The sequence below is a fragment of the Nycticebus coucang genome, chromosome 14, assembly GCF_027406575.1.
Source record: "Nycticebus coucang isolate mNycCou1 chromosome 14, mNycCou1.pri, whole genome shotgun sequence".
NCBI lineage: Eukaryota > Metazoa > Chordata > Mammalia > Primates > Lorisidae > Nycticebus > Nycticebus coucang.
The window spans coordinates 11,184,961-11,192,177 of record NC_069793.1 but is presented as its reverse complement, the minus strand read 5'-3'; the positions used below and the strand labels follow the sequence as shown (position 1 = coordinate 11,192,177).

The 7,217-nt window shown below is 43.3% G+C and overlaps 1 long non-coding RNA gene across 1 annotated transcript; it reads right to left on the bottom strand.

Annotated features, from left to right (window-relative positions):
- Positions 1-713: 713 nt before the first annotated feature.
- LOC128565678 (uncharacterized) lies at positions 714-4,768 on the bottom strand. The gene is made up of 2 exons (XR_008374312.1): positions 1,966-4,768; positions 714-1,311 (listed from the first exon to the last, which is right to left on the bottom strand). It is a non-coding gene; the product is annotated as an uncharacterized LOC128565678 (long non-coding RNA).
- Positions 4,769-7,217: the final 2,449 nt, after the last annotated feature.

Here is a 7,217-nt window from a genome sequence, read left to right as displayed (position 1 = left end):
TTTGAAAATTCGAGTTTGTGGGACTCAGGAACAGATTAATCCAGTTTCTATTGTTTTTAAGGGGAAAAACTGTCTTGGAACTCAAGTGATTGGGAGTTCAAACAGGGTTCTGGAATGGATTAAGTTTGGATTCCAAGGTATCACTGTATTTAAAGGTTGTAAAGAGAACAAATATAACGCTAAAATGGCAGCAGCAAGTTCTGCGCGTTGTGTGGTGGAATGGTCAGTAGTAATACAATGTTCCCAATTATTTGAATGTTTCCATGTAGCTACTCCCTTGCCATTTTTTTCCAGATCCATCAATAAATACAGTAAGGGCATCTTTTATAGGTAGATGAGAGATGGAATTAAATTGAGTTAAAAGGAGCAGTTAGTGTCCTTATATATCTTAGAGAGGAGGGTTTGTAAATTGTAATTTTCCAATAAAATCTGTAAGGGTTATTTTTCGACAATTCACTGTGGTTCCCAGCTGTGGTTCCCAGCTGTGAATAAAACTCTATCTACTCTGGGCATGATAATGTGTGGATCATAACCAGTTAATTGTTGGCACTGTTACTGGATGGAGAGGGTGTCAGCCAATATGCTGAGAGAATGACAGGTGCACCAAACTTTGTCAGAAGGCCAGTGATTTGGAGAACAGTGAGAGTAGCCTCGCTAAGACTTCTGGTCTTCCATTCCCAAAACCAGTTTTATACATGAAAGTTCAATAAAAATCCATGTTAATCTTTATCTTAAACACAATAATTGGCATAACTCATGACTAAAACATTCCAATTCAAAAGTTAATCTCCTGAATTCTCCTGAAATTACTCAAGATGGGCATCTTTAGGGTGGGAGCTAAATTTACAAAACAATGAGAATGGGAGACAGGAAATGAAGGTTATGTAGGCCTTAAAACGACCATACCAGCTGTGTCATGATTGTCCTAGCCTGACGGGGGCACACTAAATACAATAATACACAAAGATGCCAGAGAATAATACACTTCCCATCCTGACGACTGAAGCTCTTAACCATCCCCTCTGTATAGTTCTGCAGTCCATTGGTCCAGCTTGAGTTCACTGGTTTTCCCGGGGGATTAAGGCTTGATGCTGGAGTGATGTAATCTAGCCAACTTGACTGTGGTGTGGGTGGCAAGCAGGATGTCCCAGGGGCCAGTCCACTTTCCTTTCAGTTGTTCATCAGGATGTTCCCTATAAGTCTTCAGGAGAACATAATCACTAGGTGGAATGTATGCAGGTTTCACAAAATAGAGCAAGGGGCTTCTTTTTAAGCTTCCATCAGGAGATGGAAAAAGGTTTTTTTTGACTTCTGGAAAAGAAAACACAGAAAGAATCAGCAATGTTTCAAATAAAAAGTCATGAAAATCGGCTCTGGCCTATGTAATTAATTTCTGTTCTGTTTGAGGTTAGGTTAGCAATACTCATGGATATATCAGCTTTCTAATTAAAGTCCTGGAAGTTTGCTTTTAGTTTGATGGCATATAACAGGGGTCCTCAAACTTTTTAAACGGGGGGCCAGTTCACTGTCCCTTAGACCATTGGAGGGCTGGACTATAGTTAAAAAAAAAAAAAAAACAGGGCGGCACCTGTGGCTCAGTCGGTAAGGCGCCGGCCCCATATACCGAGGGTGACGGGTTCAAACCCGGCCCCGGCCAAACTGCAACAAAAAAATAGCCGGGCGTTGTGGCGGGCGCCTGTAGTCCCAGCTACTCGGGAGGCTGAGGCAAGAGAATCGCTTAAGCCCAGGAGTTGGAGGTTGCTGTGAGCTGTGTGAGGCCACGGCACTCTACTGAGGGCCATAAAGTGAGACTCTGTCTCTACAAAAAAAAAACAAAAAAAAAAACAAACTAGTAACAAATTCCTATGCACACTGCACATATCTTATTTTGAAGTAAAAAAACAAAATGGGAACAAATACAATATTTAAAATGAAGAACAAGTAAAGTTAAATCAACAAACTTACCAGTATTTCAATGGGAACTATGGGCCTGCTTTTGGCTAATGAGATGGTCAATGTCCAGTTCCACACTTGTCACTGCTAGTCGTAACAAGTGATGCAAGTGTGCATCAGTTAGTCCAGATCTGGTTGGAGATTTCAGATGTTTCATTCTGGAAAAAGTCTGTTCACAGACAAAAAGTGCTGCCAAAGATGGTTGCCATTTTGAGTGCATGGTTCCTGAGATTAGGATATGTCTCAGAGGGGAGAGATGTATAGAAATTAGGAAGGCTGCTTGACTTGAATGCATCTTTCAGAGAGTCACAATTCTGCAGTTCAGCCAGTTCCATGGAGATGAAGCTCTTTAAATCTAAATTGGAACTCTTTTTGCAACTTTTCCAGTGAATCCACACATGTTTTATTTGGGAATGCAACCAAGGGATTTTCTGCTAACAGATTTTGAGTTGTGGGGAGATGGCAGAAATTTTCCTCCTTCACTTGTTTGATGAGGAGGCCTAATTTTACTTCAAATGTTTTCACACGTGATTGCATATCACAGATGAGCTTCCCCTTTTCTTGAAGTTGCACATTGAAACTGTTGAGTAGCTCTGTAGCTCTGTTACATCTGTCAGAAAGGCAAGGTGCCATTTCCATTCTGCATCATTGAGCTCTGATACTTCTTTGTTTTTTGAAAGCAGAAAAGCTGTAATTTGTGGAAGTAAGTCATAGAAATGTTTAAAAACTCTCTGTCAACTCAGCCAACGGACTTCTGTGTGGTATGGAACATCACAGGCAACATTTAGCTCAGACAGAAATTCCTGAAATTGTCTGTGGTTTAGTGCATTACCTCTAATGAAGTTAACACAAGATACCACAGTTTTCACAACAGAGTCCCACTTCAGTGATTTACTACACAGCACTTGGTGGTGGATGAGACAGTGTATGGCTATTGGATGAGAATGGTTATGTTTGTCCATCTCTTGGTTAATGCAAGCAATTACTCCTTTCTTAGACCCCACCATGCTAGGAGCACCATCAGTTGTCACACTGGCTAGTTTTGCCCAGTCCAGCTCCAAACTATTCACAGTTTGGCAAACCTTTTCATCATATCCTCTCCTGTAGTTGTTCCTTTGATGCTTTGCAGTGCAGCAAGCTCTTCTGTGACTTTGAAATAGTCATTCGTCCCATGAATAAAAATTAGAAGTTGTGCAGAATCACAAACATCATTACTTTTGTCAAGTGCCAAGGAAAAATAGGAAAGTTTTTTGCGGAGTTTTGCAAATGCTGATGCAAATTGTCTCCTACTTCTTCAATCCTTTGTGTAATTGAGGGTCCTAAAAGACTCACTGTACTAAATAAATCGGCCTTCCCTGGACACATCCCTTTGGCAACATAAAGAAGGCATTCTTGGGCAGCGCCTGTGGCTCAAGGAGTAGGGCACCGGTCCCATATGCTGGAAGTGGTGGGTTCAAACCTAGCCCAGGCTAAAAACCAAAAAAAAAAAAAAAAAAAAGAAGGCATTCTTTAACAAATTCTCCCTCCACGAATGGTCTGCCAGTGCACGCTATTAGCTTGGCAACTTGAAAACTTGCTCACAGTGATGAAGTATTTAGCTGTTTCTGCTTCACAAAAGTATTTTGCTGAGTTGTCAATGTATATTTCAATTTTAATATTTTATCTTTTCTCACTTCTCCAACCAAACAATCATATTTATCTTTATGTTGAGTTTGATAGTGTTGACATAAATTGTCTTCTTTGAACACAGACACTATATCCTGGTGTATCAAACACACAGCTCTTTCCTTGTACTGCACAAAAAAGTAATCATAAGCCCACTGTTCTTTGAATATCCTACACTCCGAGTCAATTTTTCTCTTTCTTGATATCATTGTTTCCTAGGGATTCCAAATTGCTATTAATAAAACACCACTATATATATCCAGCACTCCAAAAACAATATACCAGCAATAACTTTGCCCACACAGAGATATATAGACTGCACTGCCCATCAATACAGTCTGATCAGTGTCCATCAATGCAGCTTTCCCAGTCCACATCATTTCAGCCTCGCCAGTACCCATATGGTGGAACTCCACTTTTACCTCAGGCTCACACTGGTGTGGTGTGGGAACAGACACAATTACAGAGCCGGTACCACCGGCTCTACCACCTTTCCAGTTCACACTACCCTGTGCGAACCGCACTGCGATCTGTGAACTCGTACAGGAATCTGATCGCATGGGTCTTCTCACCCATGCGATCAGATTCCACTGAAGGAAAAAAGAAGGCACGTATGCCTTTTTTCTTCCAAATGTATGGTTGAACTCACACTGCTCAGAGATCACAACAGTGTGAACCAGGGCTTACATAGCACACAACATATATCATACACAACTGAATAGCAATCAGAATATAAATGCACTTACTGTCAATTAAATTGGGTTTCCTACTCCTCAGCTGTCTGCGGAGCTGGATTAAGTTCCCATGGGGCCCTAGACAGATCGCCAGTTTGGGGCCCCCATGGGATAACACCGAGCACTGACCATTTACATTAACACTGACTGTTGACCATTTGCGATAACACTGACTGCCGACAATTTGCATTAATACTGAGCGCTAACAATTTGCATTAACACGGAGCACTTACAAGTGTCATTACCACTGAGCCCTGACCACTTGCATTACCTCTGAGCACTGACAATTTGCATTAGCACTGAGTGCTGACTATTTGCATTATCACTGTGATGCAACCCCCCTAGAAACCACCCCCAACCAACTAACCAACTTAAAAAAAAAAAAAAAAAAGGCTCGCGGCGCCTGTGGCTCAAGGAGTAGGGCACCGGTCCCATATGCCGGAGGTGGCGGGTTCAAACCCAGCCCCGGCCAAAAAAAAAAAAAAAGGCTCTTCTAACTTCAAAAAAAAAAAAAAAAAAGACCTCCTAACTTCAAAAAATAAATAAATAAATCCTAACTTGTTCTTATGTTGGTCCTTAGCAGCAGCAGGCTCTGCACAGGCAACCTGGTGACTCCTCTGATTACACCAGAGACTGAGAGGAGGAATCGAGAGACAGAGAGAAGGAGGGGCAGGGAGAGACTGAGAGAAGGAGCAGAGTTGGAGAGTTGGCGCACATTCCACACATGCGCACTGTGGCCCGGGCCGAGTTGGCTGCTAAGCAGGACAGGCAGCTGTGGCAAAAGTACCCAGCGTGCTGGATAACTGTCCTTGGGCAGGCCACATGTGGCCTGCGGACCATAGTTTGAGGACCCCTGCCTTTGGCATTCTGGCCACTGTGAAACTATGGTATTCTTTCCCTTGCCTTCTAGCCAAAAAACAAAACAAATTGTTTCTGTTAAACTTCTACCAGCCTTCTAGATCCACCTCTGAGTCTTCAAAGACACTTCTATTCACACAGCAATCTCTCTTTGTCAATTTGAACACTAAATATATGCTGCTGGAAAAATCAGCTGTGCTTTGTTGATACTGTATCTGTCCTCACCCTTCTTATTTGTCACTTACAGTGTTCCCCAGTTGGGCTCAAAGCTCCCTAAAGACCAACCACTTCTCTTCCTCCCCTACAAAGGCAGCTGTGCCGTCTGTATTTCACTCAGAGGTTGTTGACCAATTGATTTTTGTATAGGCAGCCAGCCTCCTACCCAACGTATCCAGATGGAAGCACAGCGTGTCAGAATTTCCCCAGCACAACCCAGGAAATTTGGGATTGACTTTCATAGCGATGCTTGTGTAGAGGCAACCCCAGGAGGAACCCCATTTGAGTCTCAGATTTCTAATTCAAAAGTTAATCTCCTTAGAGATTAACTAGATTAACTAATTATCTCCTAGAATTTAAGAACTTCAATCCCATTTGGTTCAGATGTCCCTGCAGCCCTGCCCAGAAAGCTCTGGGAGGACACAAAAGGGGGTGACCTACTTTCTCACAACCTCTTGCTCTTGGGTTTATTCTTTTGATGTTAAGTTTGGGACAAAAATGAAAAAATCCTGTGGGAGTCGGGTTTGTAGTATAGTTTAGGCCAAGCATTTCAAGGCTAGCAATAGCCTGGTGGTTTACATAGGATGTCGGGCACCAGGCAGGCTCAGGGCTAGGATTCTGGGGGTCCTGTTAACTACAATCTAAGATCCTATGCCCTGCCATTTTCCTGGGCTACAGATTGCCCTACTGTTACCGGTGGCTGAGAACAGAATGCCTAGGAACCAAACATTACTATTGCCTGAGTCCTGCGGCGCCTGTGGCTCAGTTGGTAAGGTGCCGGCCCCATATACCGAGGGTGACGGTTTCAAGCCTGGCCCCGGCCAAACTGCAACCAAAAAATAGCCGGGCGTTGTGGTGGGTGCCTGTAGTCCCAGCTACTCGGGAGGCTGAGGCAAGAGAATCGCTTAAGCCCAGGAGTTGGAGGTTGCTGTGAGCTGTGTGAGGCCATGGCACTCTACCAAGGGCCATAAAGTGGGACTCTGTCTCTACAAAAAAAAAAAAAAAAAAAAAAGAATCACTGAAGCAAGTTAGAGAAGTTTATCCCCAAGTTGTAATCACATGATGTGCCTGCGTGATTTTCCTTCCCTTTGTTTTCCTTCTTCTGATTGTTAATGATTACTTGAGGCACCTTACTTTGAATAACTCAAATTAAGTTAATGCATTATGCTGTCGACTTGATGTATGATTTTTGATAGAATAAAGCGACCCATGGGAGAATGGCCAATGCTGCACTTGCTGGCTGCACTTGAGATGCTGCTGGGTTAGCACCCGCCCCTCACAGGCTCGCATTGGGTATTTCACCTGAGATAACCAAGTCTGAGCTTTTTCTCCCATCATCTGCCCTCAGTGCAGATCCCAGAAAAGGTTAAGGGGACCCAGGCCCCCACAAAATCTGATGCTTCTCTGGGACCACCCCTGGCCAGCTGTCCCTTCTTTGTGACCCCGTTCTATGGTCACACCTGCTTCTCTGTCCAGCTCTGTCATCACTCCCTTCATGGGGCTGTGGTCTGAAGCTCAGGAAAATCCACCTCAAAATATGACCCCTAGGTACGAACAGTATTTTGAATTAAAGGCCCTCAGAGGTCAACAGAACTCGGAAGAGGTTTTCCCCCTATCTGCATACACCAGACAGACCCATCAAAAAGAAAAATAGACCTTCCCTGGCCTGTTATCTCAATATATTGCCTAAGGGAAGATAAAGCATGTAACCAGAACTGACCCACATCCTTTTAAATATTATACCTAGCTCTCGGGTTAAGTCACTCTGTCTCCCTCCCATCCACCCACCCT